Source organism: Bubalus bubalis, chromosome 5 (genome assembly GCF_019923935.1).
Source record: "Bubalus bubalis isolate 160015118507 breed Murrah chromosome 5, NDDB_SH_1, whole genome shotgun sequence".
Classification (NCBI taxonomy): domain Eukaryota; kingdom Metazoa; phylum Chordata; class Mammalia; order Artiodactyla; family Bovidae; genus Bubalus; species Bubalus bubalis.
In genome coordinates, this window is record NC_059161.1 from 30,333,330 (window position 1) to 30,358,592 (window position 25,263).

Here is a 25,263-nt window from a genome sequence, read left to right on the forward strand (position 1 = left end):
CCACTGGATCATTGAAAAAGCAAGAGAGTTCCAGAAAAACATCTATTTCTGCTTCATTGACTATGCCAAAGCCTTTGACTGTGTGGATCACAATAAACTGTGGAAAATTCTGAAAGAGATGGGAATACCAGACCACCTGACCTGCCTCTTGAGAAACTTATATGCAGGTCAGGAAGCAATAGTTAGAACTGGACATGGAACAACAGACTGGTTCCCAATAGGAAAAGGAGTACATCAAGGCTGTATATTGTCACCCTGCTTATTTAACTTATATGCAGAGTACATCATGAGAAACACTAGGATGGAGGAAGCACAAGCTGGAATTAAGACTGCCGGGAGAAATATCAATAACCTCAGATATGCAGATGACACCACTCTTATGGCAGAAAGTGAAGAGGAACTAAAAAGCCTCTTGATGAAAGTGAAAGTGGAGAGTGAAAAAGTTGGCTTAAAGCTCAACATTCAGAAAACGAAGATCATGGCATCTGGTCCCATCACTTCATGGCAAATAGATGAAGAAACAGTGGAAACAGTGGCTGACTTTATTTTTCTGGGCTCCAAAATCACTGCAGATGTTGACTGCAGCAATTAAATTAAAAGACACTTACTCCTTTGAAGGAAAGTTATGACCAACCTAGACAGCATATTGAAAAGCAGAGACATTACTTTGTCAACAAAGGTCCCTCTCATCAAGGCTATGGTTTTTCCAGTGGTCATGTATGGATGTGAGAGTTGGACTATAAAGAAAGCTGAGCACCGAAGAATTGATGCTTTTGAACTGTGGTGTTGGAGAAGACTCTTGAGAGTCCCTTGGACTGCAAGGAGATCCAACCAGTCCATCCTAAAGGAGATCAGTCCTGGGTGTTCATTGGAAGGACTGATGTTGAAGCTGAAACTCCAATACTTTGGCCACCTCATGCGAAGAGCTAACTCATTTGAAAAGACCCTGATGCAGGGAAAGATTGAGGGCAGGAGGAGAAGGGGACGACAGAGGATGAGATGGTTGGATGGCAACAGTGACTCAATGGGCATGGGTTTGAGTGGACTCTGGGAGTTGGTGATGGACAGGGAGGCCTGGCGTGCTGCAGTTCATGGGGTCACAAAGAGTTGGACACGACTGAGTGACTGAACTGAACTCAATGAGCCATGCCATGCAGGGCCACCCAAGATGGACAGGTCATAGTAGAGAGTTTGGACAAAACATAATCCACTGGAGGAGGGAATGGCAAACCATCCCAGTATACTTGCCGTGAGAAGCTCACTGTATAACAGGCCAAAAAGATACGACACCAAAAGATGAGTCCTCGTTCTGAAGGTGTCCAATATGCTACTGGGGAAGAGCAGAGGAGAATTACCAATAGGCCCAGAATGAATGAAGCAGCTGGGTCAAAGCGGATACTAAGCTCAGGTGTGGATGTGTCTGGTGATGAAAGTAAAACCCGATGCTGCAAAGAACAGTATGGTATAGGAACCTGGAATAGGTCCATGAATCAGGGAAAGTTGGATGTGGTCAAGCAGGAAGTGGTAAGAATAAACATGGACATCCTAGGAATAGCAAACTAAAATGGACAGGAATGGGCGAATTTAATTCAGATGACCATTATATCTACTACTATGGGCAAGAATCCCATAGAAGAAACGGAGTAATTCTCATAATCAACAAAAGAGTCCATAATACAGTATTTGGGTGCAACCTCAAAAATGACAGAATGATCTTGGTTCATTTCCAAGGCAAGCCATTCAACATCATAGTAACCCAAGTCTATGCCCCTACCACTGATACTGAAGCAGCTGTAGTCAATCAGTTCTATGAAGACCTAGAAGACCTCTTAGAACTAACACGTAAAAAAAGATGTCATACTCATCATCAGGGATTGGAATGCAAAAGTAGGAAGTCAAGATATACCTGGAATAGCAAGCAAGTTTGGCCTTGGAGAACAAAATGAAGCAGGGCAAAGGTTAACTGAATTCTGCCAAGAGAATGCACTGCTGCTAAGTCGCTTCAGTCGTGTCTGACTCTGTGCGACCCCATAGACGGCAGCCCACCAGGCTCCCCCGTCCCTGGGATTCTCTAGGCAAGAACACTGGAGTGGGTTGCCATTTCCTTCTCCAATGCATGAAAGTGAAAAGTGAAAGTGAAGTTGCTCAGTCGTGTCCAACTCCTAGCGACCCCATGGACTGCAGCCTACCAGGCTCCTCCGTCCATGGGATTTTCCAGGCAAGAGTACTGGAGTGGGGTGCCATTGCCTTCTCCAGAGAATGCACTAGTCATAGCAAATATCCTTTTTCAATGACAAAAGAGACGACTCTACACATGGACATCGCCACATGGTCAATACCAAAATCAAATTGATTACATTTTTTGTAGCTGAAGATGTAGAAGCTGTATACAGTCAGCAAAAACAAGACATGGAGCTGACTGTGGCTCAGATCATCAGAGTCTCATAGCAAAATTCAGGCTTAAACTAAAGAAAACTGGGAAAAACAATAGGCCAGCCAGGTATGACTTAAATCAAATCCTGTATGAATTCACAGTAGAGGTAATGAATAGATTCAAGGGACTAAATCTAATTAAGTGTATCTAAAGAACTATGTATAGAGGTTCATAATATTGTACAGGAGATGGCGAATAAAACCATCCAAAAGAGAAAGAAAAGCAAGACGGCAAAGTGGTTATCTGAGGAGGCTTTACAAATAGTGAAAGAATGAAGAGAAGAGAAAAGCAAAGGAGAGAGGGAAACACACATCCAGTTAGATGCAAGGTTCAAAAAAATAGCCAGAAGAGACAAGAAGGCCTTCTTCAGTGAACAATGCTTAATAATAGAAGAAAACAACAAAAGGGGAAAGACTAGAAGTCTCTCCAGGAAAATTGGAAACATCAAGGGAGTATTCTGCCCAAAGGTGGGCACAATAAAGGATAAAAATGATAGAGACCTAGTAGATGCTGAAGAGATCAAGAAGCGATGGAAAGAATGCACGAAAGAACTATATAAAAAAGATGTTAATGAACCAATTACTAGGACGGTGTGGTTAGTCACCCAGTCAGACATTCTGGAGTGTGACGTCAGGTGGGCCTTAAGAAGCACTGCTATTAATAAAGACAGTGGATTTGATGAAATTCCAGCAGAACTATTCAAATCCCTAAAGGATGATGCCATCAAGGTTTTGCATTCATTATGTCAGCAAATCTGGAAGACCCAGCAGTGGCCATGGGATTGGAAAAGGTCAATCCTCATCTCAATTCCCAAGAAGGGTAATACCAAAGAATGTGCTAACCATCGGACAATTGCACTCATTTCCCGTGCTAGTAAGGTCGTGCTTAAAATCTTGCGTGCTAGGCTTCAGCATTATGCAAACCAAGAAGTTCCAGATGTCCAAACAGGGTTTAGAAAAGGAAGAGGACATAGAGATCAAATTGCTAACATTCGCTGGATTATAGACAAAATAAGGGAATTTTAGCAAAACATCCATCTCTTGTTTCATCGACTACATTAAAGCCTTTGACTGTGCGGAACATGACAAACTGTGGAAAGCTCTAGAGAGATGGGAATACCAGACCATCTTACTTGTCTCCTGAGAAACCTGATGCAAGTCAAGAAGCGACAGTTAGAACCCTGGTACAAGCTCTGGGAGTATGGAACAACTGATTGGTTCAAGATTGAGAAAGGAGTATGACAGGGCTGTCTGCTGTCACCCTGTCTGTTTAACCTATATGCTGAGCACATCATGAGAAATGCCGGGCTGGATGAGTTATAAGCTGGAATCAAGATAGGAAGGAGAAACATCAACAACCTCAGATATGCGGATGATATCACTTCTAAGCTGAAGCTCCAATACTTTGGCCACCTGATGCAAAGAACTGACTCATTTGAAAAGACCCTGATGCTGGGAAAGATAGAAGGCAGGAGGAGAAGGGGACGACAGAAGGTGAGATGGTTGGATGGCATCTCTGACTCGATGGATATGAGTTCGAACAAGCTCTGGGAGTTGGTGACGGACAGGGAAGCCTGGCGTGCTACAGTCTATGGGGTCGCAAAGAGTCAGACCTGGATGAGCGATTGAACTGAACCACTCTAATGGCAGAAAGTGAAGAGGAACTATAAACAGCCTCTTGATGAGGGTGAAGGTGGAGAGTGAAAAAGCCAGCTTAAGACTAAATATTAAAAAAACTAAGACCATAGCATCCTGCCCCATTCAGATCAGATCAGATCAGATCAGTCGCTCAGTCGTGTCCGACTCTTTGCGACCCCATGAATCGCAGCACGCCAGGCCTCTCTGTCCATCACCAACTCCCAGAGTTCACTCAGACTCACGTCCATCGAGTCAGTGATGCCATCCAGCCATCTCATCCTCTGTCGTCCCCTTCTCCTCTTGCCCCCAGTCCCTCCCAGCATCAGAGTCTTTTCCAATGAGTCAACTCTTCGCATGAGGTGGCCAAAGTACTGGAGTTTCAGCTTCAGCATCATTCCTTCCAAAGAAATCCCAGGGCTGATCTCCTTCAGAATGGACAGGTTGGATCTCCTTGCAGTCCAAGGGACTCTCAAGAGTCTTCTCCAACACCACAGTTCAAAAGCATCAATTCTTTGGCGCTCAGCCTTCTTCACTGCATGGCAAATAGAAGGCGAAAAGGTGGAAGTAGTGGCAGAGTTCCTCTTCTTGGTCTCCAAAATCACTGGGGACGGTGACTGCAGCCATGAAATCAGAAGACAATTGCTTCTTGGCAGGGAAGCAATGACAAATCTAGACTGTGTTGAAAAGCAGAGATGTTACTCTGCCAACAAAGACAGTTCAATTCAGTCGCTCAGTCATGCCCGACTCTTTGCGACCCCATGGACTGCAGCACACCAGGCTTCCCTGTCCATCACCAACTCCCAGAGCTTGCTCAAACTCATGTCCATCGAATTGGTGATGGCATCTAACCATCTCATCCTCTGTCGTCCCCTTCTCCTGTCTTCAGTCTTTCCCAGCATCAGGGTCTTTTCAAATGAGTCAGTTCTTTGCATCAGGTAGCCAAAGTATTGGAGCTTCAGCTTCAACATCAGTCCTTCCAATAAATATCCAGGACTGATTTTCTTTAGGATTGACTGGTTTGATTTTCTTGCACTCCAAGGGATTCTCAAGAGTCTTCTCCAGCACCATAGTTCAAAAGCATCAATTCTTCGGTGCTCAGCTTTCTTTATGGTCCAACTCTCACATCCATACATGACTACTGGAAAAACCATAGCTTTGAATAGATGGAACTTTAATGCCAACAAAGGTCCATCTAGTCAAAGCTATGAGGTCCATATAGTCAAGGCTATGGTCTTCCCAGTGGTCACATATGATTGTGAGAGCTGGACTGTAAAGAAGGCAGAATGCCAAAGAATTGATGCCTTTGAACTGTGGTGCTGGAGAAGACTCCTGAAAGTCCCCTGGACAGCAAGGAGATCAAACCAGTCAATCTTAAGGGAGATCAACCCTGAATATTCACTGGAAGGACTGATGCTGAAGCTGAAGTTCCAGTATTTCGGTCATCCAGTGACACCCAAAGGAGAATTCAAGAAAAGCTGCAAATTAGAGGAAGATAAATGCAACACATCTCCCATCATGACAGGTAAGGAACATCCATCGATCAACACAGAGGAAGATGAATGACAGCAAAATGGTGGAACTTAAACAGGCTGGTCACAATAAGGGACATTCAAGAGGCCAACAACTGTAACCAGTTCGTCTGCGTGTCCTGACTCCTGCCTGTGTTCCCAGCGTTGTCACAGTGATCCCTTTAACTCTTCTAACAGAGTCCTGGTTGGACAATGAGCTCAACCTCATCTGTAATTAGGGACATGCAGAGTAAAGCCACGTAAACTATTACTGCACAGTCATCAGTCTGAGTAACGCATTAGTAGCCTGAGGATACCAGGTGCCAGCAAGGACAGGAAGCAGTGGGAAGGTTTGTTCACTCACGGTGGGAGTGGAAACTGGGACAGAAGCTTTGAAAAGAGTTCGGCATTGCCTTGTAAAATTAAAAATATAACGCCCTCTGCACTAGGATCTGATCGCTGCTGTGAGAAACTGCCACACACTCAGTAACTTAACATAAATGCATTATTTTCCTGCAACTCTGGAGGTCAGAAGTCTGAAATGAGCCCCACGGAGCTAACACCAAGATGTCAGCCGGGCTGCCCTCCTCTTCAGCAGCTCTGGGGCACAGTCCGTCTTTTTGCTTTTTCTGGTTTCTAGAGGTTGCCCACAGGCCTTGGCCAAAGCCCATCCTACCAACTTCAAAGCCACTAAAGTCAGGTGGACCTTCTCGTCAGCTCTTCCTGGCTCCTCCCTGCCCTCTGTTCTACCAGAAGGACACCTCTAACTGCTCTGGGCCCAGCAGGTTAACGCAGCACGGTCTCCCAGTTCAGTCAGCTGACCAACAGCCGAGATTCCTGCAGCCTGTAACCTAAGACAAGTACAGGTTCCGAGGGTCAGCATGTGGCCATTTATGGGGCCGCTATTATGTATACCAGGCCCTCTGACTCAGTACTTCCTCTCCCAGGCGATCACCTGATAGAAACTCTTAGATGCTGAGAGGGTAACAGGCAGGAAGGCCAGAGGTCCCCAAGTGGCAAGAGGAAATAAACTGCAAGTGGCAGACATTTTTCCTTCTCTACACAAAATTAAAAGAGGCTTCTTTTAATTCTGTGTAGAAGATACCTGGTTCTGCCTTGAGCTAACCAATGCGTTTTTCTTATGCAAATGTTTTTCTTAAGCTATGTTAATGAAATTATGTATTTGCTATGGAATTTGCCTTTCTTCAAAATGGTTCCACCTAACTTTTTCTCTTTTCTCAAATCTTGGGTTGATAATGCCTCCACAAACCAGTATTTCTGTCAATTGTTTCATGGTGGGGGCAGGGGCGGGGAATGACAGACCTCGTGCCATCCTATCTTAAGAATGCATATTGTGGGAGAGGCGCCTGGTGAAACTCCCTCAGCCTTGAGGTGTCTCTCTTATCTAATTAATACCTTTCTAATAGACATAAAACACCTTGCTAACAACTAGCAAGGGGGCACTCTTTCTGTCCCCTTCTGATGTCTGTGTCAGAAGCTTTCCCTATCTCTATTAAACTTTAATAAAACTTTGCTACACAAAAAGCTCCAAGTAGTCAAGCCTCGTCTCTGATCCCAGATGGAAATCCTCTCCTCCAGAGGACACAAATCCTGGTGTTAACACACGACTCACAGCAGCAACCTTTCAATGCTGTACTCCTTTCCTGAGGCTGCCACAGCAAAGTGCCACGAACTGGCTGTCTGAGAACAAGACATTCTCTTGTCTTAGAACAAGATATTCTCTCATAGTTCTGGAGGCCAGAAGCCTGATATCAAGATGCCAGCTCCCTCTGACGTGCTGAGCAAGGCCCTCATACAGACTCTTCTCCTCGGTCCTGCTTCCCAGGCTCATGGCAGCGCAGCTCCAGTCCACGTTGTTAGGCGGACCACTGACCGAAACCACCGACCCTCACCAGGCACCACAGTAACGGCTTGCATGAGGTATCTTAAACAGGAGGGCCTGGTAAGGAACACAGAACTAACAAGCTACCACCAACCACAAGAATTCAGCAAAGGTCAAAAGGAGAGGGAAACGACAGTCCATGTGTTCTGCCAACCTCCCAGAATCCTCCTCGCTGGAATCCATCTTGGCTGATGTGCACCACCAGTCTGGCCAGAGACAACTCGGAAATTAACCCCATCACCGTAAAACCCGAGACTGTGAGCCATGTGGCAGAGCCGTTCTGGGTTCCCTCACCCTGCTGCCCTCCACCCAGGTGCTCCTTCCCAATAAAGTCTCTTGCTTGGTCAGCTTGTGCATCTCCATGGAAAACTCTCCCGAGTGTTAGACAAGAGCCCACTCTCAGGCCCTGGAAGGGGTCCCCTTTCCTGTAACACTGTGGCATTCTCCCTGTCTGCATGTCTGTGTCCAAATCCCCCCCTTTATAAAGACACCTGTCATGATGGATGAGGGGCCTGGCTGTTTCAGTTTGACATAATCTTAACCAGTTATTTCCAAATGAGGCCACATGCTGAGACACTTGGAGAAGGCAATGGGACCCCACTCCAGTATTCTTGCCTGGAAAATCCCATGGATGGAGGAGCCTGGTAGGCTACAGTCCATGGGGTCGCGAAGAGTCGGACACGACTGAACGACTTCACTTTCACTTTTCATTTTCATGCATTGGAGAAGAAAATGGCAACCCACTCCAGTGTTCTTGCCTGGAGAATCCCGGGTGTGGGGGAGCCTGGTGGGCTGCCATCTATGGGGTTGCACAGAGTCGGACACGACTGAAGTGACTTAGCAGCAGCAGCTGCGACACTTGGGGTTTGCACATCAAAGTACTTTTGTTGTTGAGGAGACAGAACTCCCCTCCTAACACATAAATAACAGGAACCATACAAGACCTTGCAAAGCAGAGTTCGTTAAGAGCAGTAAGTCTGGAAACGACCCTGGCCAGCAGCAATAGAACACACTGTGAGATCCACCTGGGCGAGCTGGGTGGTGACGAAGATGAGTGACCTACAGCTTGTGCAAAAGTGTGGATGGGTCTCTCACACAGCTGGGAGGGAGGAAGACACAAGCACACGCTGCTTCCCTTCCCCCTTCCCCTGCCCAGGTGGGCAGGATCCACAGTGGCCCAGACTGGGCATTAGAGCCTGCATGGGGGAAGGCAGTGAGCCTAGAGTTGGGTAAGAGAGTCCGGGGCCAGGGTGGGGTCGATGTCCACAGTGTGCTCCACCCACTCAAGCGTGTGAGGCCTGACATGGCGTTAGAGCCTCATAATCTCCCAACAAAATACCTGCCCATTACAAAGGCTGAAGTGACTTCCCAGGGGAGATACAAGCAGACACCACCTTAAACAAGTGGTCAGAGCAGAGTGACACATGGCACCACTTCTGTGACCTTCCTGCCAAAGACACGTAATGGGGATTTGATTTCGAGGAAACACCAGACAAATCCAAATGGAGGGGTTTTCCACAAAAGCCACTGGACTCTAACCTTCAAAGGTGTCAAGATCATGGAGCCAAGGAAAGCCTGACTTGGAAGAGACTGAAGAAACATGTTAATAGCTCAGTGTGGTTGGGGAGCCCAGACTGGACCCTTTCTGGTCTGTGCCTTTATAGGATCAGCTGGCAGAAGGTGTTTGTCTGTGGCCAATGATCAGATGTCCTGACATGTCCGAGTCATCCTCCCGACTCTGACGGTCATGTGTGGTTCTGCTGGAGACTGCCCTGATGTGCAGTAAATGCGAATGGAAGTGTCTGCAGGTGACAGAGCATTACGTAGGCAACTTATTCTCAAATACTCCTGGGAGACAAGGTTTTTGATGCTGAACTTGCAACTTTTAGGTAAGTTCGAGATTATTTCAAAAATTAAAAAAGAATACACAGTGTTATTCTATTTATATACATATATGGATTAAAACAGGTGAAACCTACATTGTTTAGAAATGGTAAAACTAAAGAAAATCAAGAAGTCAGGCTGTGGTCATGGGTGAGGGGGTCTGCTGCGGGGAAAGGGAGGGGTTGGGGCACTCGGGGTGCTGACAAGGTTCCATTTCTGGCCTTGGGCACTGGCTACTGATGCAGTACTGTGAATCCCCGCACCAGCGTCTGCAGAGACAACTATCTGGGAATTCTCTCAACTGTCGGTACCAGGGCAGGCCCGCCCATCACCTAGTTCAGTACTTGGTTCACAGTGGATGTTCAAGGAGTGTTTGCCCGAAACATAACGTGAGCACATAAAACGAATATTTGTTTATGGAAAACAAAATAATACAGGTTTTTAGAAACATACTAATCATTACAAACCAAACTGAGATGATCTCGGAATTCCTTCCTTGGCCCGGACACTCCGGGTCCCTCCTCACCAGCCCGCTCGCCCTCGAGTTTTGCTCAGCGGTTTCCTAGATGTGCAAGGACAGCATAGCCACGTCCGCCCGGAACCTGCACGGAGCCCGGAACCCAGGCTGCACCTGCACGCGGGGGTTCCTGAAACCGGCGGGGGCGGGGCCTGAAACCGATGGGGAGGGTCCTGAAACCGGCTAGGGGGTCACGAAACCGCTTGGGGTGGGGCTGAAACTCGCCGCGGGGACGGGAGGCACCTGAAACTGGCCCGGGGCCGTCCGAAGGCCCAGAAATCGGCCGGGGCGACCCCCTCACTAGGAGTTATTTCTCAGGCAGAACTTCCACGGCGGAGGCGCTGATTTGTGCCTCGGGGGTGGCCAGAGTTCCGAAGCCCAACCGCAGGCTCCGGGGCCAACGGACCCACCTGTCAGCGGCCCCGCCGGTTCCGAGCAGCGCGGGATACGGGCGGAGAAGCTCCTCAGAGTCGGCTGGCGGCGCGGTTTGGAGCAGGTAGCTCCATGGCAACGGACGGCTCCATCGCAGGGCGGGGGTGCCCGCTCGCCCCCCGCCAAGGCGATGGCTCGCCCCGGCAGCGCCCCCGCGCAGGCGCAGTGCTGACGGGGCGGCAAAGTGCAACCGGAGTGCGGGACGGACGGACGCTGGTACGCTGCTGGTGCGCGCTGGGCCGAGCAGAGACCGCGAGCGGAGGAGGGTCGCGGGACACCCGAACTACCAGGCTGTGGCGGAGGAGACTGACGCCGCTTGGTAGTACGAGTGCAGCCCCAGGCTGCCTCCCCTGGTTTGGCCCAAGCTGGTTGAAGAACGGATTAGTTAATTTTAGTGACTGTAGAGTTCACGTAAAATAGAGGTTTCTCACTTCTCTTTTTGAGACCAGAGACCTGGAACAATATGCCACGCTGGGCTGGAGCTGAATTGAGTCCTCCCTGCTCACTGTGCACGCCCCAGCCTTGTCTGGGGTCAGCGTGGTCCATTTCCACCTGTCTGAGCGTGTGTGTTTGCAGTCTGGACTCGGTGTGAGGAAAGTGTTGAGTCCTGCCCCAAAGCCACAGGTGCGAGGCCTCGCACCAAGGCCATAGAAGCGGAGCTCACGACCAAGGTCACCTCTGAAACTGAACCCCTTTGTAACTTCCCCAAAGCCCCTGCTGATCACTAAGGAGCTTCCTGACTCCCCATTAGGCAGATGCTCACTCTAGTAAGCCGGAGAAGGCAATGGCACCCCACTCCAGCACTCTTGCCTGGGAAATCCCATGGACGGAGGAGCCTGGTGGGCTGCAGTCCATGGGGTCGCTAAGAGTCGGACAAGACTCAGTGACTTCCCTTTCACTTTTCACTTTCATGCATTCGAGAAGGAAATGGCAACCCACTCCAGTGTTCTTGCCTGGAGAATCCCAGGGACGGGGGAGCCTCGTGGGCTGCCGTCTATGGGGTCGCACAGAGTCCAATACGACTGAAGCAACTTAGCAGCAGCAGCACTCTAGTAAGCACCCTATAGAGCCCCAACCAATCACCTAAAGCCAACCATCTAGCAGGAATTTTGTCTTGAGGCTATTAAAATTGGTTATTAATCCAAGAAAACTGTCCGTTTTCCCTCGTTTGTCAGGAGGTCCACACTCTGTGCTCGCAGTGCCCACATTATCTCTGCTCTTTGTTCTTAATAAACTGACTCCCTTCTGAAAGGTTCTGTGTCTGGAAATTCTTTTCCAACATGCACTCGGACTGCCTCAACAGAAGGATCCCTCTAGCCAGTGCAGTTGGTGCTGGGCCCTGGACCCTCGGCTGATTGGTGTATTCCCTGCCCTTGCAGAGCCCAGTAACTTCCAGCGCACCTGCGCCTTGCAAGGCTGCTGGCCCTGCTGGTCAGTCGCTGGCTTTGTCCAGCGGCTCCTGATGCCACAGTGGGACCCAGGAAGCCCTGTAGTTTCATCCTGGGATGGCAAGATCCATCAGAGCCATCCAGCCTGGCTAAAAGTGCAGCATCTCTTAGGACTGTGAACTTCATTGGGACAGCGGTCACCTCTGTAGTCCTCCCCCTGCAGTGCTGCCCAGACCTCTTCCCTCCTGGATTGAGGAACAGAACTGACTCAGCAGAACAGCCCAGAACAGGTGTTCTAAGAAAAACTGTTCTCTTTCCCACCTCACCCAAATTATGGGGTTTTTCCTTTTCAGCTTTGCTTCTCTGAGCCTGTCCATATCAATGATTAATACACTTTCTACTAAAGAACAGAAGGACAACAAAAGGCTGAAAACAGCCCCTGTGTCCACCAGTAGGAGCTGGTTGAGGTCCAGCTGCACTGCCAAAGGCTGGGAAAGGTACAAGGACCATTTCTGTGTTCTGCCCCAGAGTGACCTGTGGGCAGAACACATGGTTAACGGGAAAACACTAAGATACTTTACATTATAAGGTAACATTACAATGGTTGCCAACCAGGCACAGGAGGGTCAGCAGTAGAAACTACGTTTCTCTAAATGTGCTCATACATTTGACTTGGAACTGTGTAATTACAAAACCCAAAATATAACAGAGAAAAAACCTCCCAAGATTTGCAAACAAATAGATGTAAAAAGAAGAAACTAACTGTATGTCAGCTTGGTGGCTTAACCAACAGAAAAGGATAATTTCAAGTGACTTTAAAACCCAACAATCTTATTGTACATATCTAATAGACTGTATCGGAGAAGGCAATGGATTAGAGAAGGAAATGGCAACCCACTCCAGTGTTCTTGCCTGGAGAATCCCAGGGACAGGGGAGCCTGGTGGGCTGCCGTCTATGGGGTCGCACAGAGTCGGACACGACTGAAGTGACTTAGCAGCAATAGACTGTATACTAAAGACAAAAAGAGTTGCAAAGAAATCTTAAATTGTTTCCAGTGATCCTGGTGTTTGTAATATTGATGCTGTTATTCTGGAACTATATAAAGTAGAGTAAAACAAATAAGTAGCATAGTAATATTCAGTTCAGTTCAGTCGCTCAGTCGTGTCCGACTCTTTGCGACCCCATGAATCGCAGCACACCAGGCCTCCCTGTCCATCACCAACTCCCAGAGTTCACTCAGACTCACGTCCATCGAGTCAGTGATGCCATCCAGCCATCTCATCCTCTGTCGTCCCCTTCTCCTCCTGCCCCCAATCCCTCCCAGCATCAGAGTCTTTTCCAATGAGTCAACTCTTCACATGAGGTGGCCAAAGTACTGGAGTTTCAACTTTAGCATCATTCCTTCCAAAGAAATCCCAGGGCTGATCTCCTTCAGAATGGACTGGTTGGATCTCCTTGCAGTCCAAGGGACTTTCAAGAGTCTTCTCCAACACCACAGTTCAAAAGCATCAATTCTTTGGCGCTCAGCCTTCTTCACAGTCCAACTCTCACATCCATACATGACCACTGGAAAAACCATAGCCTTGACTAGACGGACCTCTGTTGGCAAAGTAATGTCTCTGCTTTTCAATATGCTGTCTAGGTTGGTCATAACTTTCCTTCCAAGGAGTAAGCGTCTTTTAATTTCATGGCTGCAGTCACCATCTGCAGTGATTTTGGAGCCCCAAAAAATAAAGTCTGACATTGTTTCCACTGTTTCCCCATCTATTTCCCATGAAGTGATGGGACCGGATGCCATGATAGTAATATTATGAACCATTATTTTTCACTTGACAGAACAGGTATAAATATAAAATAAATGGAAAAACCAATAATGCTGGAATTGGATATGAAATATTAGTATGAATTAATATAATTTAAAAAATATATTTCTTAGCTTTGTCCTCTAAAAATGTCTAGAACTATTCAATATGGTACCCACTGGACACATGTGGCTATTTAAATTTAACTGAATTAAAGATAAACATTTGGACAAATATTTATACACTTATGTTCACAAAAGCACTACACATATCACAATAGCCAGAAGCTAGAAATAACCCAAATGTCCATCAATGGATGGCTAGACAAATGAAATGTGATAGATACATATGGTGGAATGTTACTGAGACTTTGAAAAGAATGAAATTCTGACACCTGCTACAACATGGATATACCTCCAAGATGTGATGCTGAGGGAAACTTGGCAGTCACAAAAGAACAGGTATTATTTGTTTTCACTCATATGAGATACACAGTCAAGTTTAGAGAGACAGAGAGAAGACTGTGGTTGTCAGGAATGGGGTTAGGGTGGTGAAGTCTGGGGTAAGTGTTTAGTGGTGACAGAGTTTCAGTCTGGAAAGATGAAAGGTTCTGGAGGTAGACTGTGGTGATGGCTGCACCACAAAGTGAATGCACTTCCTGCTGCTGAACTGTACACTTAAAAGTGGGGACAGGGGTACTTTTAGGTTTTGTATATTTTACTTTTTTTTTTTTTTGGCCATGTCTGGTGCTAAACTAAGTCACTTCAGTCATGTCCCACTCTGTCCGGCTCTGTAGAACGGCAGCCCACCAGGCTCCTCCATCCCTGGGATTCTCCAGGCAAGAACACCGGAGTGGGTTGCCATTTCCTTCTCCAATGCATGAAAGTGAAAAATGAAAATGAAGTCACTCAGTCATGTCCGACCCTCAGCGACCCCATGGACTGCAGCCCTCCAGGCTCCTCCATCCACGGGATTTTCCAGGCAAGAGTACTGGAGTGGGGTGCCATTGCCTTCTCCTAGTGATAAATAATCCACCTGCCAATGCAGGAGATGCAAGAGATGTGGGTTTGATCCTTGGGTTGGGACCATCCCCTGGAGAAGGAAATGGCAACCCACTCCAGTATTCTTGCCTGGAAAGTCCCATGGACAGAGGAGCCTGGCAGGTTACAGTCTGTGGGGCTGCAAAAAGTTGGACACAACTGAGCGACTAACACATGCATGTTATGGGATCTTAGTTCCCTGAGCAGGGATTGAAAAAGAAATGCAAAATTTCTTTTTTTGCAAAAAAGGGATAGAAAAAGAAAATGCAAAAGGGCAAAATGGTTTGAGGAGGCCTGACAAATAGCTGAGAACAGAAGCTAAAGGCAAAGGAGAAAAGGAAAGATATAAGCATCTGAATGCAGAGTTCTAAAGAATAGCAAGGAGAGATAGAAAGCCTTCCTCAGTGATCAATGCAAAGAAATAGAGGAAAACAATAGAATGGGAAAGACTAGAGATCTCTTCAAGAAAATTAGAGATACCAAGGGAACATTTCATGCAAAGATGGGCACAATAAAGGACAGAAATGGTATGGACCTAACAGAAGTGGAAGATATTAAGACGACATGGCAAGAATACAAGAAGAACTATACAAAAAAGATCTTCATGACCCAGATAACCACGATGGTGTGATCACTCACCTACAGCCAGACATCCTGGAATGCAAAGTCAAGTGGCTCGATGTCGGGAGCCATGTTAGGCATTACTGACAAAAAGGAGGCACAGCCCCAACCCCCTCCCCTCATTCCACAGGCACGCTCCTGGGATGAAGGAGTTAGGTTTTGTGATTCTGACTTGTTCTTTCCTTTCTTCGGTTGAGTTGGCTGGAAAGAATGTTAAGGTGTTTATTGTTCTTGAAAGAAGCATGAGAAAGCACAAAGCCTTCTGCAGTTGTGCCCAGAAAATAATCTATAAAGTAACCATTGACATTAGTTCAAGGATTTTTAAAAAGAATGTCCCAGGATGAGCACGTAGGCTGCAGCTTGAGGCCATGGGAAGGACTGTTACCTGAGACCTGTTTGGGAGGGAAATATTTATGGCAAAGGAAGTTTGCTGAGTTTAGGTTTTAGGAATAATTAAGAATAGTTAATTAAGAATAGTTAGTTAAGACGGCATCAGAGAGCAAACACACTGAAACCATATTCACAGAAAACTAGTCAATCTAATCACACTAGGACCACAGCCTTGTCTAACTCAATGAAACTAAGCCATGCCCATGGGGCAACCCAAGATGGGCAGGTCATGGTGGAGAGATCTGACAGAATGTGGTCCACTGGAGAAGGGAATGGCAAACCACTTCAGTATTCTTGCCTTGAGAACCCCATGAACAGTATGAAAAGGCAAAATGATAGGATACTGAAGGAGAAACTCTCCAGGTCAGTAGGTGCCCAATATGCTACTGGAGATCAGTGGAGAAATAACTCCAGAAAGACTGAAGGGATGGAGCCAAGGCAAAAAGAATACCTAGCTGTGGATGTGACTGGTGATAGAAGCAAGGTCCGATGCTGTAAAGAGCAATATTGCATAGGAACCTGGAATGTCAAGTCCATGAATCAAGGCAAATTGGAAGTGGTCAAACAAGAAATGGCAAGAGTGAATGTCGACATTCTAGGAATCAGTGAACTGAAATGGACTGGAATGGGTGAATTTAACTCAGATGACCATTGTAACTACTACTGTGGGCAGGAATCCCTCAGAAGAAATAGAGTGGCCATCATGGCCAACAAAAGAGTCCAAAATGCAGTACTTGGATGCAATCTCAAAAACAACAGAATGATCTCTGTTAGTTTCCAAGGCAAACCATTCAATATTACAGTAATCCAAGTCTATGCCCCAACCAGTAACACTCAAGAAGCTGAAGTTGAATGGTTCTATGAAGACCTACAAGACCTTTTAGAACTAACACCCAAAAAAGATGCCCTTTTCATTATAGGGGACTGGAATGCAAAAGTAGGAAGTCAAGAAACACCTGGAGTATCAGGCAAATTTGGCCTTGGAATACGGAATGAAGCAGGGCAAAGACTAATAGAGTTTGGCCAAGAAAATGCACTGGTCATAGCAAACACCCTCTTCCAACAACACAAGAGAAGACTCTATACATGGACATCACCAGATGGTCAACACCGAAATCAGATTGATTATATTCTTTGCAGCCAAAGATGGAGAAGCTCTATACAGTCAGCAAAAACAAGACCAGGAGCTGACTGTGGCTCAGACCATGAACTCCTTATTGCCAAATTCAGACTTAAATTGAAGAAAGTAGGGAAAACCACTAGACCATTCAGGTATGACCTAAATCAAATCCCTTATGATTATACAGTGGAAGTGAGAAATAGATTTAAGGGCCTAGATCTGATAGATAAAGTGCCTGATGAACTATGGACGGAGGTTTGTGACATTGTACAGGAGACAGGGATCAAGACCATCCCCGTGGAAAAGAAATGCAAAAAAGCAAAATGGCTGTCTGGGGAGGCCTTACAAATAGCTGTGAAAAGAAGAGAAGCGAAAAGCAAAGGAGAAAAGGAAAGATATAAACATCTGAATGCAGACTTCCAAAGAATAGCAAGAAGAGATAAGAAAGCCTTCTTCAGCAATCAATGCAAAGAAATGGAGGAAAACAACAGAATGGGAAAGACTAGAGATCTCTTCAAGAAAATCAGAGATACCAAAGGAACATTTCATGCAAAGATGGGCTCGATAAAGGAAAGAAATGGTATGGACCTAACAGAAGCAGAAGATATTAAGAAGAGATGGCAAGAATACACAGAACTGTACAAAAAAGATCTTCACGACCCAGATAATCATGATGGTGTGATCACTGACCTAGAGCCAGACATCCTGGAATGTGAAATCAAGTGGGCCTTAGAAAGCATCACTATGAACAAAGCTAGTGGAGGTGATGGAATTCCAGTTGAGCTATTCCAAATCCTGAAAGATGATGCTGTGAAAGTGCTGCACTCAATATGCCAGCAAATTTGGAAAACTCAGCAGTGGCCACAGGACTGGAAAAGGTCAGTTTTCATTCCAATCCCAAAGAAAGGCAATGCCAAAGAATGCTCAAACTACCACACAATTGCACTCATCTCACACGCTAGTAAAGAAATGCTCAAAATTCTCCAAGCCAGGCTTCAGCAATATGTGAACCATGAACTTCCTGATGTTCAAGCTGGTTTTAGAAAAGGCAGAGGAACCAGAGATCAAATTGCCAACATCTGCTGGATCATGGAAAAAGCAAGAGAGTTCCAGAAAAGCATCTATTTCTGCTTTATTGACTATGTCAACGCCTTTGACTGTGTAGATCACAATAAACTGTGGAAAATTCTGAAAGAGATGGGAATACCAGACCACCTGATCTGCCTCTTGAGAAATTTGTATGCAGGTCAGGAAGCAACAGTTAGAACTGGACATGAAACAACAGACTGGTTCCAAATAGGAAAAGGAGTTTGTCAAGGCTGTATATTGTCACCCTGTTTATTTAACTTATATGCAGAGTACATCATGAGAAACGCTGGACTGGAAGAAACACAAGCTGGAATCAAGATTGCCGGGAGAAATATCAATAACCTCAGATATGCAGATGATACCACCCTTATGGCAGAAAGTGAAGAGGAACTCAAAGGCCTCTTGATGAAAGTGAAAGTGGAGAGTGAAAAAGTTGGCTTAAAGCTCAACATTCAGAAAACGAAGATCATGGCATCTGGTCCCATCACTTCATGGGAAATAGATGGGGAAACAGTGGAAACAGTGTCAGACTTTATTTTTTTGGGCTCCAAAATCACTACAGATGGTGACTGCAGCCATGAAATTAAAAGACGCTTACTCCTTGGAAGGAAAGTTATGACCAACCTAGATAGCATATTGAAAAGCAGAGACGTTACTTTGCCAACAAAGGTCCGTCTAGTCAAGGCTATGGTTTTTCCTGTGGTCATGTATGGATGTGGACTGTGAAGAAGGCTGAGCGCCAAAGAATTGATGCTTTTGAACTGTGGTGTTGGAGAAGACTCTTGAAAGTCCCTTGGACTGCAAGGAGATCCAACCAGTCCATTCTGAAGGAGATCAGCCCTGGGATTTCTTTGGAAGGAATGATGCTGAAGCTGAAACTCCAGTACTTTGGCCACCTCATGCGAAGAGTTGACTCATTGGAAAAGACTCTGATGCTGGGAGGGATTGGGGGCAAGAGGAGAAGGGGACAACAGAGGATGAGATGGCTGGATGGCATCACTGACTCGATGGACATGAGTCTCAGTGAACTCCGGGAGTTGGTGATGGACAAGGAGGCCTGGCGTGCTACGATTCATGGGTCGGACACGACTGAGCGACTGATCTGATCTGATCTGATCTGAGAATAGTTAAAAGCCTTTTTAGGAGATAGTGAGCTTAAGATACTAGGGGCAAGCAGGATTTAGAAAGATAAGAAATAAACTGAGGAATGTGGTATGCGGCCCAGACATAAGCATGAGTTACAATGTAATCACAAGTAAACAGGATTCTGAGAGAATCCCTGAAGCAGGAACTCTGCTTGAAGATCAACAATGAGACAATAAATCTGGGTGAGGGGGAACTGAAAATATAAAACCGCTGTCTAATGCTTTTGTCAAAGTATAAAAGAAGACCTGATGCTTGAAATAAACATGTAGTCCCATACCCTAGTCAGAGGCTACATCATTCTTCACCGACACCGCTCATCCCTTCAGGCTGATTCCCTGGCTGATGGAGCTGGACTCTGGCAGGCTTTAGGAAGCAGCATGAACAAAGCTAGTGGAGGTGATGTAATTCCAGTTGAGCTATTCCAAATCCTGAAAGATGATGCTGTGAAAGTGCTGCACTCAATATGTTAGCAAATTTGGAAAACTCAGCAGTGGCCACAGGACTGGAAAAGAGCAGTTTTCATTCCAATCCCAAAGAAAAGCAATGCCAAAGAATGTTCAAACTACTGCAAAATTGCACTCATCTCACACATTATAAAGTAATGCTCAAAATTCTCCAAGCCAGGCTTCATCAGTACCTGAACTGTGAAATTCCAGATGTTCAAGCTGGTTTTAGAAAAGGCAGAGGAACCAGAGATCAAATTGCCAACATTGGTTGGATCATCGAAAAAGCAAGAGAGTTCCAGAAAAATATCTACTTCTGCTTTATTGACTATGCCAAAGCCTTTGACTGTGCAGATCACAACAAACTGTGGAAACTTCTGAAAGAGATGGGAATACTAGACCACCATGCCTTATGAGAAATCTGTATGTAGGTCAAGAAGCAACAGTTAGAACTGGACATGGAACAACAGACTGGTTCCAAATCGGGAAAGGAGTACGTCAAGGCTGTATGTTGTCACCACATGTATCCCACATGCCTGCTGCCAAAAAGCCAAAACATAAAACAGAAGCAGTATTGTAACAAACTCAGTAAAGGCTTAAAAACTGGTCCACATAAAAAAAAATCTAAAAAAGGAATTTTAAAAAAATTTATTTATTTATCTGTGCCAAGTCTTAGTTGTAGCATGTGGGATCTAGTTCCCTGGCCAGGGATGGAACCAGGGCCCCTTGCATTGTGAGTGCAGAGTCTTAGCCACTGGACCACCAGGGAAGTCCCTGTAAACTCTATTTCAATAAAGCTGACTAAAAATAAAACAAACCTAGATAACCGTCTGCATCTACTGGACCACACATGACCTGGCTTCTGCCTACCTTGCTCTACAACCCTTACTCCCTCCCTCCCAGACCCACTGGCCTGGCCTTGCTCCTGCCTCAGGGCTTTTTCATGTTCCATTCTCTGCCCAGAACACTTACCTGGCTCTGGATGGGGCTGCCTTTTCCTCCAGAAGGGACAGAATAGAATCCAACCCTCAGCTCAGATGTTACCCCTCAGGATGGTCCTCCCTGTCTGGACTGCCCACCCTCCTCATTATTTTTACCTTTCTGAGATTCCTTCCCAGCATGCATTATACTTGAAATGATCTCTTTTGTCTGTTTTGTTGTTGCTGTTTAATCGCTAAGTCATGTCCAACTCTTTGGGACCCCATGGACAGCAGCATGCCAGGCTTCCCTGTCCTTCACTATCTCCCAGAGCTTGCTCAAACTCATGTCCATTGAGTCAGTGATGCCATCTAACCATCTCATCTTCTGCCACCCCCTTCTTCTCCTGCCCTCAATCTTTCCCAGCATTAGGGTCTTTTCCAATGAGTCAGCTCTTCTCGTCAAGTGGCCAAAGTATTGGAGCTTCAGCTTCAGCATCAGTCCTACCAATGAATATTCAGGGTTGATTTCCTTTAGGATTGACTGGTTTGATCTCCTCGCTATCCAAGGGACTCTCAAGAGTCTTCTCCAGCACCACAGTTTGAAAGTATCCATTCTTCGGCACTCAGCCTTCTTTATGGTCCAACTCTCACATCCATACATGACTACTGGAAAAACCATAGCTTTGACTATATGGACCTCTGTTGGCAAAGTAATGTCTCTGCTTTTTGATATACCATTTGTCACTTGTTTGTTTACTCACGATTGTCCCTGTTCTTCCTCCTAGAAGACAAGGCCACTAAAGGCAGGGACCTTTTATATCTTATTCAGGCCAAACATCTAGACCAGTACTTCACAGAGTCAGATGAATAATTCCTTAAATAGTTAGATTTGGGTTAAATGAATATCGACCTGTGTTGGGGCCTTTCTTGAGGAAGTTTAATCAAAGCATCTATATATCAAGTGTAAAAAAGATTACAGCAAACCTCCTGCTTTTATTTCTCCAACATCCTACCCAGGGGATCACCATGTCAGAGCAGAGAGGGGCTCAGGGAGCCAGGTCGACTTCCTCAGGGAGTCTGGGGAGCATGGCTGCCTGCCATCTGGGACACTGCCAGCAGACCCTTCAGGACTTTCACATCGATTCAGTCTTGCCGTGCGTGCCATGCTAAGCTGCTTCAGTTGTGCCCAACTCTGTGTGACCCTATGGTAGCCTGCCAGGCTCCTCTGTCCATGGGATTCTCCCGGCAAGAATACTGGAGAGGGTTGCCATGCCCTTCTCCAGGGTTTCTTCCCGATCCAGGGATCAGGCCAGCCTGTCTTATGTCTGACCTGCATTGGCAGATGGGTTCTTTACCACTAGTGCCACCTGGGAAGCCCTCGATTCAGTCTTGCTGGCCCCTAAAGCTGAGTCTCACTTGACAGGCAGCCCTTTGTCGGTAGTGTTAATCTGTGTTTAGTGTTTTCCATCAGGTGAAAGAATCACCACTTTAAAAAACATAAAATAGGAGAATAGAATTCTGACTTCTCCTCGTTACATGTGAGCAATTGTACTTGGACATCTATTTACCTTGTGGAGAAAAAACTCTCTAAATGGCCAAGTTTGATCACTTATTGGTCCTCAGGGCCTTGATGACTAAAAGCAGCCATGAAACCCAGCTTCCTCATGCATCCTTTGTTTGAGTAGACATTGATCTCAGGCTGCTGTGAGGATTTTGCATGTGGTCCTTTCTGCCAAGTAGTTTCTGCTTCTGCAAATGAATGAATTCCATCTGGAAATCATGGGATTAATAATGACACTCTAAGCTCAGAAATATTTTTCTGTGTCACTGCCATTTCCTCTATTTGGTGCATTTTCCCAGGAAAATAATAAAACAGCATCACCAATGTAACAAGCAGGGATTTTAAAATTAGCAAGTACAGTTTCCCCTCCTGGGTCCCCATGACTCACCTCTACCTCCTGAGGCCCATCCTGCTGCTGCAAGGGACTCAGGCCAGCTCTCTGCCAAAGCTCTGGACTCGGTGCCATGGCTTCCCAGACGTTGAGAGCAAGCAGCAAAGCCATCACCCCAAAGAAACAGAGCGAAAACAGGAGCAGGCTGAGGATCTCAAGAGTCAAGCAGACCCCAAACCACACCTCCCAGCTCCCTAGACACTACCCGTGGTCTTGTCACCCAGAGAAGTGTCGAGTTGGTGACCCTGGGGCAACCACGGAAGCAGAGTTTCCATACCTTCTAGGGCCAAGTGCGTGGTGCCCTGCTCTGCACCATATGGGGAGAACAGAACGCCTCCCTGCATGGAACAGGAGGGAGGGACCGAAGCTGACACCCTGAGCCTGTAACCAGAGCGCTCTGCATGCATCATCCAGCCAAGAAGCTGCTGTGTTACCTGTGAAATAAAAGGAAGGGGAGAGTGTGGGTGAGTTAACTGGACCCACAGGGACCACAGGCCTCACCATTCGGGCTTCCTGTTTATTCCTGTCTGCAGGCATGGACACCAGGTGCCTGACTGGTCTCCATGTACAGACACAGGGGTGGGACCATTGCGTATCTGGGCGAAGAGCACAGACCTCATCTGAAGTGGACAGAGGCCCTTCATCTGATTGATTTGGAGAGTTTCAGCACAGTCAGACATGGTGTGTGAAGTTCTACTTCCCTTCTAAAAAAAATCACAAGAATGAATAAAGATGGGGAGAACCTACACTATTTTCCAGAGAAGGTGCAAGAGCCTGAGCTCATATAAATTAGACTTCTGTCTTTAGTGAAGACAGTCTATTGAGATTCTTTGTAACAGGATCAGCCATGTGGACTTGTGCTCAGGACACCCATCGCTGAGCAGTCCCTCCTTCAGCAAATGAATAAAACAAAGCCGGGAGAAGTTACTCCCTGAGGCCACACAGCCATTTAGGAGCAGGACTGGGACTAGTTCCCAGACCTCTGACTTGGGGTCATTTCCTGAATTATCAAAAAGGGGGGAGAAGTGGACTGTTAGCACTTCCCGGGGGCTTGCCTCAGCAGCAGGCCGACCACCCAGCACTGAGGTCCTGGTTTCCTGACCTTTAGGGGGGCTGCCTGAACAGGCTTCCTCATCCTAGGGTGTCTGGAGCTTGTCTGGGTGAAGCAGAAGAGGAGGCTGGGGAGACCAACATGGGGCACATCATGGGCTGTGACTGAGGTTCGGGAGTGTGACTAAGTGATTCTTGAGGAAGGAGCAATGAAACTTCTCATTCTCGAGATCCAAGCTGAAGCCAATTAGGGGCATGGAGAAGGCAATGGCAAGCCACTCCAGTACTCTTGCTTAGAAAATCCCATGGATGAATGAGCCTGGTGGGCTACAGTCCATGGGGTCACCACGAGTCAGTCGCGACTGAGCGACTTCACTTTCACTTTTCACTTTCAAGCAAAGGAGAAGGAAATGGCAACCCACTCCAGTGTTCTTGCCTGGAGAGTCCCAGGGACAGCAGAGCCTGGTGGGCTGCTGTCTATGGGGTCGCACAGAGTCGGACACGACTGAAGCGACTTAGCAGTAGCAGCAGCAAAACTGGAATAAAGCTTGTAGACTTTGAGGGAGAAATTTTGATTTAAGGTCAGTGAACAGTGGGCACCCCAGGAGGAGGTGGGAGGGAGGTGCGGTGTCACAGGGCCTGTGGGCGTGCTGGGCACTGCTTGACCTCTTTCTCTAGTCCTGGCTTTGAGTCCTGCTTCCTCCAGGGCTCGAGGAAGAAAAGGCAATTGCTGTTTATTTTGTTGTTGTTGTTTTTTAGACTGCACCATGCACTCCAGTAGCTTCCCTAGTGGCTCAGATGGTAAAGAATCTGCCTGCAGTGCAAGAGACCTGTGTTTGATGCCTGGGTTGGGAAGATCCTCTAGAGAAGGGAATGACCACCCACTGCAGTATTCTTACCTGGGAAATTCCATGGACAGAGGAGCCTGGCAGGCTACAGTTCATGGGGTCACTGAGTCGGACACAACTGAAGTGGCTTAACACAACATACATGCAGCATGTGGGATCTTGTCCCTCCACCAGGGAAGAATCCCACAACCAATGCACTGGGAGCATAGACTCCTAACCAGTGGACTGCCAGGCAAGTCCCAGAAGAGATGCTGCCCAGCACCCTGAGCTACAGCTGAGATGCCCGTGCAGGGAGTTCTCCAGGGAAAGCTCAGTATTAATGTTATGCCTCAGATAATAGAGGAGCATGTAGAAAACGGCAATAATGTGGTTCACTCTGAACCAACTGAATCAGGTGATTCAAGGCCAGCAATATTTCTCAGAGGCCCTCAGCACCTGGATCTTCTCAGATCCAAGAAAAGAGTGTGACAGGATATATGACCAGTGCAAGTTCAATGCGTGAAGCAGGGCACCCAAGGCTGGTGCTCTGGAACAACTCAAAGGGACAGGGTGGGGAGAGTGGGAGGGGGGTTCAGGATGGGGGGGACACATGTATACCTGTGGCCGATTCATGTTGATGTACGGCAAAAACCATCACAATATTGTAGAGTAATTATCTCCCAATTTAAAAAAAAGAAAAGAGTGTGACAGGGAGCCAAGCACAAGAGCCAGAGCCTGGACCAGCACGAAGTCCAGAACTTGGCGCTGTGCAGCCCCGAGCAGCCCTGAGCAGGTCTGACCACACCCGCTGTGCTGGTTGTCATTGACTCTGAGCCTAAATTTTCCCACAGTTATTAAGCACCTATCATAATAGAGGCTGTTAGACCCAAGGGCTGCTTTGAAGAAGCAGACAGACAAGATCTCGATCCAGAGGAGGAATAAGGAAAAGGATCCGCTCTCCACACTTTCTGTTGGATTAATTTCTCAACTTCCCATCAAGCCTGTGGGAGGACACATGGGAATGTGTCCAGAGAAGCATCCAGGACACCATAACAGGCACAGTAGGGCAGCACTTCCAGGTCCCAGAAGATCCTCCCAAGAGGTGGGGTTGGGGGGCGGGGAGAGGCATTTATGCTGGGACCTGTCTGCCTGTCTTAGG

General features: G+C 46.8%; 1 protein-coding gene and 1 non-coding gene across 5 annotated transcripts in view; both read right to left on the reverse strand.

Moving 5' to 3' along the window:
* The window catches only part of CFAP74 (cilia and flagella associated protein 74), a 91,790-nt gene extending 80,627 nt beyond the window's left edge, over positions 1–11,163 (reverse strand). For 3 of the 4 annotated variants that reach the window (XM_044942870.1, XM_006044664.3, XM_044942871.1), the window contains exon 1: positions 10,294–11,163. The gene's annotated coding sequence lies outside the window, so the exon portion shown is untranslated. Of the gene's footprint in view, positions 1–9,833; positions 10,014–10,293 lie in introns of all 4 variants that reach the window. The other variant, XM_044942869.1, reaches the window with a different exon arrangement.
* An 8,888-nt stretch (positions 11,164–20,051) lies between these two features.
* TRNAV-CAC lies at positions 20,052–20,124 on the reverse strand. Its single transcript has one exon. It is a non-coding gene; the product is annotated as a tRNA-Val (tRNA).
* Between the last annotated feature and the right edge of the window lie 5,139 nt (positions 20,125–25,263).